Source organism: Narcine bancroftii, chromosome 11 (assembly GCF_036971445.1).
Source record: "Narcine bancroftii isolate sNarBan1 chromosome 11, sNarBan1.hap1, whole genome shotgun sequence".
Taxonomy (NCBI): domain Eukaryota; kingdom Metazoa; phylum Chordata; class Chondrichthyes; order Torpediniformes; family Narcinidae; genus Narcine; species Narcine bancroftii.
In genome coordinates, this window is record NC_091479.1 from 46296567 (window position 1) to 46313848 (window position 17282).

Here is a 17282-nt window from a genome sequence, read left to right on the forward strand (position 1 = left end):
AGCGGTAATAAATTTGGAGGAAAGATTGAGAATAAATAGTCTCCCTTGTAGTTGGGGTACAATGTATTTCTTGAGATCAGAGGAATCCTGGAGCCAAGACAAAGTGATCCTATGAAATCTAAGGATTTGATTGAGGTGTTGGGGTAGTTGGAAATGGAAGGGCCGAAGGGTCTCCTGCTCCTTCGACTGCCTGTCTTCTGCCTTGCGATGCTGAGTGGGTGCGCCTTTGTGTTCGCTCACTCTCTGATTGGTTGCTTCAGTTGCGCGAGTCAATGGGCTGATTCGGTGAGGCCGCTATTTGATTGGACGCTGAAGTCGGGTTGGATTGATAGGCGGATTCGCGGGCTGATTGGCTCGTGCTGTGAGGAGGCGGGACGTTTCCGGCGGCATCGTCTGCTCAGGGTCCGTCGCGTCCCCGCTGACCCAACGGGAAGAAATTGGCGGCGGCGCCGTGATCCTCAGCCGCGCGGTCCAGGGAAAACGGGCGACCAGCAGCCCGGTGGGACCCACCCGGGAGCAGCCGGTACCGGCGGGTTCTTTGGGTGGAGCCGAGGCGTCGGTGCGAGGCCTGATGACGCCGACATGGCGAGGTTGGAGGCCGCGGGGTTATTTGCAGCGGGAGGTGGTGGGGGCAGGAGATTGGCAAGTCTGGTTGGCGCATGCGTGGTGAGTTCGCGCATATGTTGCAGATACGCATGTGCTAATTGAGCGAAGCGAAACATTTGCGCAAGCGCCAACTGATGACTGGAGCATGCGCACAGAAATTAACATGGCTGCCCCCATCCAATGGATCCTGAGTCACAAAGTCAATCCGGACATTTTGGGTCTTTTGTGCCCTGTGTCTCTGTTCTCGTTTGTCAAATCATTTGATTTAAAAAATAGGCTCTAAGGCTTCAGGGCTCTTCGCACGGGGTCAAAACACCGACTTGCGACCATTGTGGACCCCCACCCCGAAGCGACCATTGAGGGACCTTTGGACTCCACTACGGTCGCAGGTCGGGGAGGACCTGTCGGTGTCATTGGGTCGCTTCGGAAGGGATGGAAAACCAATCCATTTTTCTTTGCTTCCCAATGCTCATAGAATGTGTCTGATTCCATCCGTTTTTCCTGTTGTAGCATCACATTCTTCATCAAGTTAGATGTTATTTTTTAAAGTTGACGTACCATGTGTTTAAAATGCAATGTTTCTCAGTTACTTGTCCAAATGCCTTAAAAATATAGGGACTTTGGTGTTAACAATACAAAGTCAAGATTTCACCAATCTTTTTGAATTTATGATCTCTGGGATTTCTGGTCATATTTTCTATTTTGGTTGGTGTATCTTGCAGACCTGTTTGGTTGCAGCAAGTAAGAAGTTATTGATTTGTAGCATCCGCTGCAGCAGCGCTACCAAATAAAGAGATGTCCCCACAAGGTGAGTGTAAAACAAAGACTGGCTTTACTGCTTTAAATTCCCCACGTGTGCTCACTGGCCCACCCACTTCTGGTGACGTGCCCCTGACTTCCAGAAGTGACATCATTGCATTGTGGCATCACTCTCCAACTGGCCGGCCGCTACGCGGAAGTCAAGGGCATCTCTGCCCGCACATGGTGCTAGGCCCAGGCTCCTTCTCAGTGGTAAAGGGGACTCTGTGCCATCTTGGACTGTCCAAGTGTTGCAGTGATTTGGCCTTTTATGCTTGCCCGGTCACCTGGTACGCTACAATCTCAGCATTGATAAGGGGAAAATTCTTTCAATGTTTTATTCACTTTTATTACAGAATTCTTCCTACTATATCTGTGTAACATTGAAAGTAATGGGTTTTCATGAACAGGGATCACGATTTTACTCATAATTTGGTGAGCCAAATTATGATAAGACAGTTTTTGCTAATGCCCCATGGGAATCGAAATAAAAATGAAGTGACAAAATTAGGAAGGTTTTTGACCCTTCCTTTTAAGCAGGATGTCAGGATAACCTTCATGTTACTTGCTGAATTAAAATGTGATTTGTCAGTTCTTATGGCAGCTGCCATATTGGCATTGCAAGGAGAGATGGGAAATGGGTCAGGTCCTTGGTGATCCCAGTAATGCAACGTAGAAAGATGTCACGGGGCTGAATGTGGTTTAGGGAGGGAGAGGGTATTAATTTTTAGGAAAAGTATGTGGCCAGCCACCTATCAATATTTTTTTTATCAAATAGAAATTCCTGCTGGTAGAAGCCATTTCCTACTTTGAACAGGCCCAATATCATTATCCAAACAGATATTGTTAAGAGCCCAAAGGATCCCAAAACCCAGCAGCAAGAGACATTCACCAGGACAAGTGGTTTTTAAAACAGAAGTTATTTTTAATCAAATTTAATCTTGAAAATAGAATCAAACTTTAACTTAACTCTGTACTTAACAAACCCCAATTAACCCCCTTTTAATTCTAAGTGCACATGTTTGTAATGTGTTTAAATTTAAGAAAAGTTATTTGGTTCATAGTTCAATCTCACTTCTCCTTCTTCCAAGTTCTCTGGATGCAGGCAATTCTGCTGTGCACAGAATGGAATGTGTATAAATTTCTCCAGGATTTGGTGCTCAAAAGGTAAATGTTTACAGCTCAGGATAGGTCTTGTAGGGTTTTTAGAGAGAGATTTGTTGTTCCAGGATTTCCACAACTGAGGTACCACCATTAGTCACCTCAGTGTCTCACTGATGAACCTTGCCCCATTAGGGTTTTCCAGATGGTAACGTCTTTCTGCAAGCTACTACAGAGTTCCATTCCTCTTATTCCAAACAACAGGAATTCTTTCTTCTGCTTAACCTAGTGGTAGATAAACAAAACCGAGAAGTGACTTTCCTGGAAGCACCCTGCAGAAAGGCACTTGTAGCCATCCTGGCTCCATTTCCAAACAATGGTCATTCATTTTATGACATCAGTTCAATTAACACCTACTTGTGAATGTGCATAACTTTCTCCAGAGATCTTCAATATTTCTTCAGTCTTTCAAATAAGATGTTTTAAAATGTATGTGTGTGTATGTATGTAACCTACTCTAAATCTTACCAAAATCCCAAATATTACCAAATTCTTCAAATATATTTATCCATTACAATATCACGTAAGGAGCATTTAAGAGACTCTTAGACAGGCATACATAAGTGAAAGAAAAACAGGGTTGTAGCGGAAGCACAGCGCGATATTACGAACTACCACCATCGGTTCACAGACTTACCTGACACGTCGCGGGCTAACAGTGCTGGGCACCAAAGTACAGTGAGTGGATCAGATGAAGCCCCTGCCTAAAGGCATGGGGCACTAATGGCTCCTAGCTTTAACCTGCTGGTCCTGTGGACTGGAAGGTGTTCACTAATATTCTCATTGACAGGCAGGGAATAAAAGGTCTGTGTATGTCTGTAATAAACCAGTCTGGAGTTGACAACCTTTGTATGTGTTTGTCTTTATTTAGTAGCATCTATCGCAGTAGGTCCTACAGGGTATTTTTTTTTGTTAGAAATATCAAGATCAACACAACATCGTGGGCCAAAGGGCTTGTACCGTGCTGTAATATTCTGTTATTTCTGTTATTGTTTGATTTTGAATATCTGTTGTAAGTGTCACATTTGTGGCCCGAAATGTGAAGTTAATAAAACATCAAACACAAGTTTTATCAGGTAAACTTCTCAGTGTGTTTATCTTCAAATTTCCTTTGTTCTCCTGCTTGTGTTCTTATCTCCCTCTCGTACCATGTGACTTCCGGTACATCTCATACATTTTCATTATCATGACATCCCTCCTTTAATCAGAAATAAACTTTACCTTCAATTACCAATATCCCTCGGAAACATACAAACATCGTAACTAATGGTAATACTATAACTCAACTACATAAAATTTACTTCCTACAGTACTCATACATGCACTTTATGATTTAAGATTAAAATACTGTCCCAAAGTTCTAATTAAAACTATGGCACAAAGTCTTCGTATAGTTTGGGCACTTTCCGGTTTCGTTTCGGCCTGGCTGCGATATTGTCGTCGCTTCTCGGTTGTTCACTCTCAGCGTCGGAAATACTGCTCGCCACGGCTTCGGGTGTTTCTGGCGCTCTAGTCACTTCATCAGGAGTGCTGGTAACTGCCTCTGGAACATCATCAGGTCTCTCAGTTTCAGCATCTCGTATTGGCCTTTCAACCTCTTCACTCGATGTATCTGGACTGGTACTTTTTTACACCTGATACATTTCTCTTATACAGAACTCCAGTCGGAGACTTGACTGTCACCATACTGCCACTTCTGGTTTCGACAGTATCGGATTGATGGTAATAAGGTGGGTCTAGTTTACCACCAGTTTCATGCCTCACTAGAACATTATCTCCTGGCATGACGTCTGAGTACTTGGCTCCACGTTTTGAATCTGTGTACAGCTTTGCTGCACCTTTCTTTTCAGCATCGTGGTCCCTCATCTCCTGGTCGTCTCAGATTTCCTTTATTTCTGGCATTTTTGTGCGGACTTTTCTCCCAAAAAATGCTTCTGCAGGACTTTTTCCAGTGGTTGCGTGAGTCGTTGCTCGATAGACAGCCACATAAGATAGCAATTCTTCTCGCCAATTTTGTCCTTCTGCGTGTGCAATCCTCAATCGTTTTTCAATGGACTGATTTTGTCTCTCTACTTCTCCGTTGGCTTGCGGCCATTTCGGAGTTACTTTATGATGGTAGGTACCTGTGGTCCTCATGTATTCCGCAAATGTCTCTGAAATGAATTGTGGAACATTGTCTGAGTATAATGCTGTGCACGCGTGGGTTCGGATCCCATCCTCGTCGCCAATGTCACATTTGTGGCCTGAAATGTGAAAAGATGTCATTATGTCTGAAAGTAACACTGGAACAGAGTCATTAACACCAAGGTAAATATCACCCTTTAGTGGCTGGTGAAGTTTCCTGATGGGCACAAGTTATCCCTCAGTGGCTACGGTGATGTGAAAATGTGGGTAAATTATTTTGTATATGATTTATACATGTTAAAATTAGCTGTTTTTTGTTCCAATTTCAGGTAGGTGTGGTTGCAAAGTGGGTAAGGATAGAAAATACTTAGGGATCAAAAACTGGGGCTTTCATTTGATGGTGTGAAAGTCAAAATGGAAACTCAGAATAAGGCTAATCTGATTAATCAAGCCACTGGCTCTCATACTTCCACCAGAAGTGAATCTAGAATTGAATTTTGAGTCTTTTATGGTGGGTATCTTCAAAGTCTGTTGATTGCAAGACTAAATTAAGAGCCCTTTTGCCCCTGGCTGTGCTGAAAGATTGTTTTGTTTATCAACTAAATCTTACTGAGAGGGAGAGGGAGAATAGAGTGAAGCTGCTTTCCTACTCATTGGTGATGAATCTTACAGTAAGATCTTTCAAATAATTACAGATTACTAATTCCTCCCAGTCCTCGGGCATTTTCTCCTGCAATCTACATCAGTTACCACCATCCAGGGATTCTCATGCAGGGTAATGTTTCACAATCACCTCCTCCAACCATGTCCTTACACTCTGTGGCAGGAAACCCAATCCAGAGTAAATGACAGATTGGCTGAGTGCCTCCACTTGGATCACAATGGCCATCTTGGCTAATGGTCGCAAGCTGTTTTAAGTTCCATTCCATTCCCACTCTGACCTTTGTCTTCTGCCTCCTCCATTGTCTGGGTGAGGTCAAATCCAGAGGAACCATCTCTTATTGCATTTGTGAATCGATGGTATGAATATGGAATTTTCTAAGTTCATGTAACCTGCCCACACCCCCCCATATTTTTCTCCCTTTCCTGTTAATTCACCCAGCTCCCCTCGTATTTTCCCTTCCAAACCAAATGACTTATAAATGTGGGCAGAGAAATGGCAGATGGAGTTTAATCGGGACAAGTGCCTTGCACTTTGAGAGGACTTGTAGTAGTTTTGCAATGAGGGATCTTGGGGTGCAAGCGCGAGCACCTTGAAAGTGGCAACACAAGTGTAGAGCGTTAAAGAAATTATTCTTCATTGAGCAGGGCATGAAGTATAAATGTGGTTAGGCCACATTTTGAGTGTTTTCTGCAATTCTAGTTGCTGCATGACAAAAGGAGTTTATCAGTGGGTTGCTTGGGATAGAGCATTGGCTCTGAGGAGTGATTGGACAAATTTGGATAGTTTTCTCTGGAGCATTGGAAGCTGAGTGATGGCCTGGTTAAAATTTATCCAATTATTGTAGTCCGGGAGAAGGTAGATTTCTTCTTCCCCCGCCCCCGTGGGAGATGTAAAAATACTACGATGCCTATATTGAACATGAGAGGGGGCAAAGGAGAAAAGTGAGGCAGGTTTTTGCACAGTGCGGTGGGGGTATGGCCCACAATGCCAGGATAGTGGTGAAATCACCATGATTTAAGAGGCATTTGGTTGGGCACATGAACAAGAAGGAATGGGTGATGTGTATGGACCATGTGCTGACAGATTGGATTAATTTAAATGAGCATCATGGTCACCACAGACATTGTTTACCAAGTGGCCTATTCCTGGGCTGCGCTGTTGGGTGATAATTCATCTCTTTTCAAGGATTGTTGCCGATGGGCAGTAAACTTTTCACAGAGGTCTATCTCCAATGAATGTATTTAGAACATTTCCATGAGTTAATTCCCTGTAGAAACAGTAGTTTATCATAGAAACATGGAAGATAGGAGCAGGAGTAGGTCATTCTACCCTTCGAGCCTGCTCCGCCATTTGATCACTGAACTTTAAGTACCCCGTCCCCGCCTTCTCTCCGTAACCTTTAATACCCTTATACTGAAGAAATATATCTAATTCCCTCTTAAATATATTTAATGAACCTGCCTCTACTGCCCTCTGTGGCAATGAATTCCACAGATTCACCACCTTCTGGGTAAAGAAATTCCTCCTCATCTCGGTCCTAAATGGTTTGTCTATTATCCTCAAACCATGGCCCCGGGTTCTGGATTTTCCCATCCTTGGAAACATCCCATCTGCATCCATTCTGTCCTGTCCTGCTAGAATTTTATATGTCTCTATGAGATCCCCTCTCAATCTTCCAAAATTTGAAGGCCATCATTACTGAATCCATTTTAATCAGCCTTCACCTTGTACAATGTTCTGTTGAGACAACAAAATCAAAATGCAACTTTTAACCTCGAGGAAAGATGAGTAATCCTCTGTACCACAGAATTATTGCTGAAAAGATATTTGGAAAATTTTGTGAATTCAACTTCCAAAGAGGAACCACAACAAGATTTTAAAAAATTAAACCCAGAACATTTATTAGAAGTTGTTTATCACTATAAACATGTTCAGGTTCAGTAATGATCGATTCTGGATTGGCATGTGGCAGTAATAAAAGGAATGCAGGGTAGATATATTCCAAGGAAAAAGAAATTAATGATTTGGATTGTGGTTTAAATGATTTTGTGGCCAAATTTGCAGAGGTCACCAAGATAGGGGACAGAGTAGGAAGTGTAGAAACCGTAAAGTTGCAGAAGGATATAAACAGATTAGGAAACTGGGCAAAATGATGGCAGATGAGATTTAACACCGAGAAATGTACAGTTGTACATTTGGCAGTGGAAATAAACAGGAAGCATACTATTTGGATGGGATGAAAATTCAGACCTTGGATGTGCAAAGGGACCTGGGTGTCCTTGTGCAAGGAAACCTAAAAGTTAATGATCAGGTGAAATTGGTCATGAAGAAAGCGAATGCTATGTTGGCATTCATTTCAAGAGGAATGGTGTACAAGAGTAAAGAGGTGTTAATGAGGCTCTATGGGGCACAGGTGAGACCTCATTTCGAGTACTGGGTGCAGTTTTGGGCCCCCTATCTGAGAAAGGATGTGATGTTTTTGGAGAGGGTGCAGAGGAGAATGACGAGGATGATTCCCAGAATGCAAAATATAATGTACAAGGAGTGTTTGACAGCTCTTGGGTTGTATTCATTGGAGTATCGTAAATTAAAGAAGAAAGCTCATGGAGACATTTTGTATTTTGAAAGGTTTAGATAGGGTGGATGCGGGTAACATGTTTCCCTTGGTGGGTGAATCGAGGACAAGAAAATTAGAGGTTATCCATATAAAACAGGGATTGGGAAGAACTTCTTTCACCAGAGTGTCATGGAGCTGTGGAACTTACTGCCTCATACAGCAGTGGATGCCAGATCACTGGGAGTATTTAAACAAGAAATAGACAAGTATCTCGTTAGTGAGGGCATGAAGGGATATGGGGAAAAGGCTGGAAATTTGAAGGAGTGTAGAGTAGCTCAGTGTGTATTTACAGAGCAGGATCAATGGGCCTGGTGGCCTGGTTCTGTTCTTTTGTCTTGGGATCTTGTTCTCATTTGAGAGAAATTATCGAAGGCAACTGAGAAAAATGGAAACATTCGAGGCAATTGTTGGAGAAGGTTATTTGTTTGCCATCTCTATGTAAAACTCCAAAATTATCTGTCACTTTGGATCGGTGCCGATCCCTCCAATCCCTGAGGAACATAGTCTTTCTAATATGTCATGTGTTCTTTCAGCTACAAATTATTCTCTTTTTCAAACTTGGCCACAGGTTACTCGTGCTTCATTTCTGTCTTGCAATTTTTTGGGTGGTTTTTCAGTTGTAAATGTGGCAAATTCCATTTTGGGAGTGAATTTCTTGTCACATTTTTCCGTGATGTATTTGAAAAAACGTTGTGTGGACTGCAGCTCTTGAATGCAAATGAGCTGCATTTGTTCTTAAAGTTCCTGCCCTTTCCAAGCCTTGCTCAAGTGTTTTCCTCGCCTCGTGACCCCATCGTAACGGTGTACAGACATGCAATAAGCCACCATATAAAGGCAGGGTCTGAGACGCAGGCTCGTAATACCCCCAGATTATCTTAAAATCGCAAGCTTGGATTGGCAAGAGTTTGGCGTATTCCACAGATCTGACAGCTGCTGGGCTTCACGGTTGCATATGGTTCTGAAAAAAACTAGGGATTGGCGGCCTTGCAGAGATGATGGTACCGTGAACAATTCCACCGTGCCTTACTGATACAATATTCCAAATTTACAAGACTTCTCAGCAAACCTCCATGGCAAATATGCATTTGCTAAAATAGATCTAGAATGTGCTTACTATTAGATTCCATTTGAATCTCCGGATGTCACAAAGACAGCAGTGATGTTCCCATTCGGCATGTTTGAGTCTATGGAATGCAGCTGAGACATTCCAGTGGTTCATGGACCACGAACTCACTGGCCTTGGGTTTGTTTGGTGCTTGTGTTCATCAATTAGATTCTGGTTGTAAGTGTGGATGAAGAGGAGCACAAGAGCCACCTTATCTCATCGTTTCCAAGGCTTGAGGAATGCGGCATCGTGATCAATGCCAGGAAATTGTTTCTGGTGCTTCTGATCTTGTATTTTTGAGGCCTAGAGTTATGCAACATGGTATTTTGCCTGATGAATGGGAAGTACGTGAATTTTGAGAATTTCCTCCCTCCGTTAAGGTTGGCCAGTTGTGATGGTTTTTAGGTATGAGGAATTTTTATTGCTGTTCCCTGGTGAATGCCACAGCATCTCTATTACCTCTTGCTGAATGACTCAAAGGATCTTATGTCTGTTTCAAAAAGACCTTAACTTTGAAAGACGATGCTGTGTATGCTTTCCATGATGTGAACACTGTTCTTACAAATGCCACTAAGGTTGTACATCAAATGCCCAAGGCCTTGCTCTCTTACCACAGATGCATCTGTCAGTGCTGTGGGACCAGTGTTTGAACAACGAGTCTGTGGACAATTGGAAACTTTGGCATTTTTTGTTCCAGCCAAGTGGTCACCAGCTCAGGAAAATATAGTACATTTGGGCAAGAACTCTTAGCTATCTATCGCGCAGTGAAACATTTCAGTTTTTAAAAAAATATATTTATAGTTTTGTATACAGTTCAATATAATAATAGAATCGTATCCAAACGATACTTTCAATTATGAAAATGGAATAAAAAATAAATGTTGTACTGTACATAAAAGTGAGAAGAGAAAAAAGTATAAAAGAAAAATAATACAGATCTAGGTGCAAAGCTCCTGTGATATCTATTCCCTCCCAAAAGGAAAGACAGAAAATTAATAAAATTGTAGAATTAAACCAACATGATAAGGTTCAACCATTAAGATTAAAGAAAAGTGGTGGTGGGGTGGAGAATTGAATACATTAGATATCCAAACCCATATCTAAATATGGTTTCCATATTTTGATGTATGTATCATACCCAATTCTAATATTATAAGTCACATTTGCTAAGGGAATACAATTTTGCATTTCCCCACAATCAATTTTAAGATGGGATTCAGATCTAAAACATGAATTTGAAAAACTAGGAATAAATTAATTTATGTGGCATTAAATATAATTGATGAATAAGTTATAATTAACAAATGTATCAAAAACATGAATTATGTCCCAACAAATGTCAGACCAGAAAAAAGGGTTCAGTTCCCAAATCCAATTCCCATCTTTCTTTTGATTTATTCAAGACTGGGTTTGGAGATTCCTCTTGAAGTTGAAGATACAATTTGGAAAGGTTTCTTTGTAATTCCCTCATGAATCCCAATTTCCAATCCAATATTTCAGCTTTTTTACTGGAAGGTCATCCTTTGACCATTTGTACAGACCACCAGCCTCTTATGCATACTGTATCTCTACTTGCGAAGGGAGATTCGGCACTTGGACTTCATCCTTCAATTTTCATCGGACACACATGACATCTGAGAGAAAGCGAATGCTGTGGTTGGTGCCCAATCCAGGTGCGACATTACATACAACTACTGACATCAATTTCAATGCTCATGCATGGTGCACTGATCCCGATTTCATCCGGTGTAACCAGATCAACTCTGGTTTCCATCTTCAAGATGTGACCTTGGATAAATCGGATGAAAAGTTGGTCTGATTTTTTTTCCCCAACAGGAAGGACTAGGCTGTATGTGTGGGTGGCTATGAGGCAGGAGATTTTCTCTTCACAATCTATCTCTTCCTGGTAGAAGAGCATCAATCAAACTGGTTAAGGAACATCTTACCTGGCTTCGTGTTAAACAGAATGTTGGATTATGTGCAAGGACTTGCTTGCTGGGTCAACGCCCTAAAGTCTCCAGGCACATGAAATTCAAGCTGGGGGATTTTGTTGTTTTGGATTCCTATTTCCAGCACGTGCACCTTGTGGCTTCCAAGGTCCACTTCCGCCATCTCGGTTATGTACGCCTCTGCTCACGGGTGAGGACAGGACTACCAGTTGGCAGGATGAAATTCCTATCATCGGCATCTCTGTAGAGACAATTGCTTGGACTTTTGTGGATCATTGGATTCAATCTTTTGGTGTTCTGGGCACTATTACAACAGATCGAGGGTCTCAGTTCGAGTCAGCATTGGTCCGAGCTCTCATTGATCCTCTGGGCACTACCTGAATTATGGCGAAGCATTTCAAGGCCAACAGCTTCTTTGAGCATTTTCATTGATGATCGAAAGCACCATTGACAGCAGGTGGCAATACATCGACATGTAGCGAATGTTTTCCCATGGTTCTCCTTTGCGTGACTACAGCTCTTAGGGCAGATCATGGATGTTTAGTGGTAGAGCTATTCTATGACTGTATGTTGACCTTGCCAGGTGAGTTTGTGAATCTTAGACCAGACACAGTGCTCCATGAACAGGTCAGTTATCTTGACCGTCTTCGAGAAAATGAGATAATTCTGAGGTTCTCCTATGTGGCAGCATCATCTGCAGTGGATGTGCCAAATGATTCACAACAGTGTTCTCGTGTGTTTCTTTGACATGATGTTGTTTGTAAACCACTTTAGCCAATTTACGATGGTTCTTTCCAGGTCTTATGGCACCATCCATAGTGTTTTTTGTTTGACAGAAATGGAAAAGGTAACACTGTTTCCATCAACAGGTTGAAGCCAGTGTATTTCGAATGTCCACATTCTGCATCAGGGCCAGAGCGAAAGGACCAGTCGTGCACCTGCATACCCTGACTTACAGAATCATACGAGATCAGGCTGAACTGTCAACCCTCCAGACCGTTACACTTGGGACAGTTATATTCATTCGCCTCCTTGCATGGATCGGAGGCTGGAGGTGGGAGTGGGGGGAGGGGTCTGTCACGGTGATGCATCTGCCTGCTTTGGGAATGGTGCCAGTTGCCTCTGATGATGTAATTGGATCGTCGCACTGGAGGAATAGCCCACATGCGCAGGTGCGTTAAGCATCAGTATATGGGTGATGGATTTCGGATGCAGGAGGAGTTGAGAGAGAGGGTCAGGATCACCGTGTGGCACTGAGCTAAGGAGAAGGTCAAAGGGGTTTGGCTGGGTAATGTTTGGGGAGTTGAAGAATGCAATGTTGTGTCTGAGGAGGATAATGAAGGTCGACTGCATTGTCTTCTGGAGGAAACGAATGAGGGTATTCTTTAATTGTTTGTAAACAATGGTATATCAGTGCCGTTACAAATCTAACCCTTCCCTACTTCACACTCATTACCCTCTATTATTTTTCCATCCATGTATCTTAGAGTGTTTTGAATGTCCTTATTGTACCAGCCCCCACCTCCACCCGAGCAATGCATCCCAGACCCTCACAGGTCTGTATTTTTTTTAAAAAAACTTGTTTAGACGATCAAATCAAAAGATGAATGAAGTTCTATCGCTTCATCTCGTGATCTCATCATCATTTCTTTGCAGATTATGGGCAAATTGAGAGAAAAAATGTTTGTCTTAAATAGACACTATGAAGGAGAGGGAGAAGGGTGGATCCCTTATTGTATCTGCTGTGCAAATACGAGCTGCATTGTTCCACCTCATAGCAACACATGTAACACCTCATCATCAGATGTTGAAGAATACTGGGGAATATTAATGATCTAAAATACCCAAACTGGAGAAATAAATTTAAATGAATGCCTTTGGAATGAACTTTGGAAGGCAGCATTGGGTTTTCGTGACTTGCTCATGAACCAGAATTTCTCTCACTTGGGTTCCGGCTCCTGAGACCATTCTCTTGCTTCCATTTCAATGAAGTGGCTACTTTCCCTTCCTGGCTCCCATGCAAGCTCGCTGTGGCTTCTTTTGTACTGACTGTCATTATGTTGTTGCAAAGTACTGTCCATCCATCTTTTCTCAAAATCTGGACTAATCCGTACCAACTCATGAAATATTGATGCTCTCCATTTATTGACTTTCTTGATTTGAGTTTCTTCCTGTCCAACATGGTTCGTCAGTGGATGGCACAATTGCAAATCTGTTGCGCTGCCAGTGATAGGGATGGGGTTCAAATCCTGCTCTCTCTGTGAGGAGTTTTTATGTTCTCACTGTGTGTGTAGGTTTCCTCTGGGGTGGGGGAGGGGGGTCCAGATTTTTCCCACTGTTCAAAAAGTATGGGGGGTTGAAGGTGAATCGGGAGGCACAGGTTTGTGGGCCTAAAGGGTCTGTTACTGTGCTGTAACTCATCTTAAAGTATCGCATTGACTCTGATATGACACTAATGTAAATCTTGGTAGCAATGGTGTGTATGATTCTGCTTTGTCTTGATCTCTGCGGCTATTGGCCTCGTCTCTCATATGGAACCCTATAACTTGGATGATTTGGAATTACCTAGTTGTGAGGAGTATATCTGAATGAATAGCTTCGCTAATTACTCACCATGTTCATGTTTAAAGTCCATCTATCCTTGTCTGCCCAGTCTGGACTGGAAAATTGCAAATGTTACTCCACTCCTTAAGAGGGAATAGAGGCAAAGACTGTAAATTTTAGACCATGTCTTCACATAAAAAAAATAATTATCATGTAAATTTAACAAATAATTCTGAAAATGAGGCCATTGTAGTCCCTAATGCATATTTCCATGTCAATTTTTGCAACAATACTCTAGTCAAAGTACCTTTCTATAAAAATATTCTGATGCCTGCATAACTCTTTAAAGAGTATCTTTGGAAGCGAACATGGAATTGATTGAAAAATATATTGAATACAATGAAAAATATTCACTTCAACACAATTCACATCTACCATTCATGTCAAAGGAAGATCTTTCCATTTAATTAAATCAGCTTTAATTTTATCAATAGAGAAACATAGTTCAACTTACACAAATGTTGATAATCCACATCAACCATTACCCCTAAATATTTAATTTTCTTAGTCCATTTAGGCTGTGTAATCTGTTTACAAGTAGGATAATATTCCTCGTAATTGGTAACATGTTCCTCTTATCCCGATTAACCTTATAAACAGACATTTCTCCATATTGTACCAAACAGGTTTGCAGATGTCGTAATGATTCTGAGGATTTGTTAAATATACTGGTACAAAGGAACCTTCTTCATTTATTTTAATCCCACTTTATTTTATCATTTTGTCTTATAGCTTGGGCTAGCGGTTCTATCACCAATGGTGACAAAAGACAACCTTGCCTTGTGGAGCATGTTAAATTAAACGTATCTGAAATTTGTCCATTTGTCACCATCCTCGCCAAGGGATTTTTATACCAGGCTTTAACTCAACAAGGTAAAAAAGGTCCAAACTTAAATCTTCAAGTACTTTAAATGAAAAGTACCTTTCAACTCGATCAAAGGCTTTTTCTGCATCTAATGCCACTATCATTGATTGATTCAAACAATGTCTTGACACATTAATCAACGTCAACAGTCTAACAATATTTTAAGAAGAAAATCTATTCTTAATGAAACCTGCTTGATCAACATGTATTAAACGTGATAAATACTTTGCAAGTCTATTAGCTACTATCTTATAATCTACATTTAATAACGATATTGGTTGATATGAGGCAACGTTCAATGGGACTCTTCCTTTTGTGCAATAACTAAGTCTAGCTCTAGAAAAGGATTCTGGAAATGCTTTTGCTCTTCTGTAGCTTGTTTAAGAACATCCGTCAAAACAGGAGACAAGACTTCATAAAATTCTTTATAAAACCCTCCTGTAAACCCATCTTCTCCAGGTGATATTCAATATCGCTTCTTCAATTTCTAACTCATTGAAAGGAATTTCCAATTCTGTCCTATCTTTATCGTCCAAAACTGATACGTCCAAACTACCTAAAAAAGACTCAACACGTTCCTCATCCTGACTTACATCAAAAGGATATAAATTCTGGTAAAATGAGTGAAATTCATCATTCATTTCCTGAGGTTTAAAAGTGATTCTTGTATTATTTTTTATCGCATTTATTGTCCTTGATGCCTGTTCAGTCTTTAATTGCCGAGCGAAAACCTTATGCACTCTTTCTCCGTACTCATAATAACGCTATTTGGATCATTGTATTAATTTTTCATATTTATATGTTTGCATTATATTATAACAGTTTCAACTGAATCAAATAAGTTTTTATCCACAGTCGAATTTCATTGGAATTCCCTTTCTAACATTGTTATTTCCTTCTCCAAATTTTGGCTCTCTGGCAAATGCTGCATCTAAATTCTTGTAGAATAATTGATTATCAGACATCTTAAATAAGCTTTTAAAGCATCCCACAAAACAAATTTACTTTGTACTGAATATGTATTAATTTGCACATAAGACTGAATATGGTCTTTGATTTAACTTAGAAACTTTGGTTGCTTCAATAACATCCTATGAAATCTTCACCGATAAGGGTCTCTACATTATGCAAACCAGAACATGTGCAGGAGCACAATCCTTTATCCAGAACCCTCGAGGGGGGGCGGGGGTCACTGTGTTCCGAATTTCAGATTTTTCTGGATTTCGCAAAGACAGATTTAAGCCCACCAAATTTGTGCTCCTGTATCCACCCCCACTCCCTTCTAGACGCGCTGCCATTTTCCCCCCACCCCTCACCCGCCTGATTCGCGCTGCATCTCTCTCCCCACTTGCTGGTGTTTGGAGCTTTCCGGATTTTAGATGTCCGGATAAATGATTGTGTACTTCTACTTAACAATGAAGAATGATCAGACAAAATCCTACTCTTATACTCTGTATGTATAAATCTACCCTGTAATTGTACTGACATTAAGCAAAAGTCAATTCTCGAAAAAGAATCATGTCTGGGTGAATAAAAAGAAAAGTATTTTTCTGTCAGTATTAACTTCCTCCAGATTTCCACCAAATTCAAATCTTTCATTGAGTCTAACATCCATTTAGCTATTTTGGTTCTTTGTACAGTTTTTGGAAATTTATCCAACTCTCAATTAAAATCCCCACCAACCAAAATATTTTCATTAGCTTGACCCAGATTCAAAAAAGTTACAGAAATAACATATTCATCATCTTCATTGGGTCGATAAACATTCATCAAAGTCCATGCTTCAGCAAAAATTTTACAATTCACCAACAGCTCTCTACCCAATGTGGCAGAGAATGATTCCAACTGAAACGTTATCTTCGTATGAACCAAAGTTGCAACTCACCTCTAGCTTTTGAATTAAATGAAGATGCAAAAACATGTCCTACCCAATCTCTTTTCAATTTCTTTCTCAGACAAACGAGTTTCTTGCAAAAAAGCAACATCAACCTTCATTTTCTTTATATATGCCAATACTCTCTTCCTTTTAAGTGGATTATTAAGTCCTCTAACATTAAAGGTCAAAAAATTTAAATGAGCCATAACTTGATTTCCTCTTGAGATTGACACTTCACACAGCAATTACATATTTAAATAAACCCAAACCCCCCCCTTTCAAACAATAAGAAAACCCTGAAAAAATGTAAAAACCTACAAGAACCGGACCCCCCTCTGTGGACCAGGTGTAGTTCATACCACAAGTGGCAGATGACTTTAGAAGTAGTAGAGTCAACCACCACCCCCCAACCGAAATTTAAAACCCATCAGTCATCCTAGTGATAACAACCACATTGAGCTTGAGCTTCATCTTCAACATCACTCACCAATTCTGATTCCCCATTCCCTTCCCAATCTTATCCCAGGACATTTTCCCCATCGATTCCTTCAAATCTGGGAAGAAATTTGCAAACGCTAATGCACCATAAGGACTCTCAAAACATTGAGACTGATCTGGCCTGTAAATAACCTTAAATACCTTCGGATACCGAAAAGTAAACTTATATCCTTTCTTCCACAGCACTGCTTTGACCAGATTAAACTCTTTCCGTCAATTAATAATCTCTCAACTTAAATCAGCATAAAATAAAACCCTATTGCCTTAAACCATCGTAGGGCTTTGATCAAGGCGAGCTTTCTGAACTGCAAGCCACAATATCATTTCTCTATCCTGATATCACAAACTTCTTCAAAGAACCGCTCTTAGCATTTGACCCGGAAAAGGTCTTCTCCTTTTCGACCTATGAGGCCGA

General features: G+C 41.0%; 1 protein-coding gene across 1 annotated transcript in view; it reads left to right on the forward strand.

Moving 5' to 3' along the window:
* Positions 1-374: 374 nt before the first annotated feature.
* LOC138745752 (uncharacterized) overlaps positions 375-17282 on the forward strand; it is a 53381-nt gene continuing 36473 nt past the window's right edge. Inside the window, exon 1 of the mRNA XM_069903027.1 lies at positions 375-590. The gene's annotated coding sequence lies outside the window, so the exon portion shown is untranslated. The remainder of the gene's footprint in view (positions 591-17282) is intronic.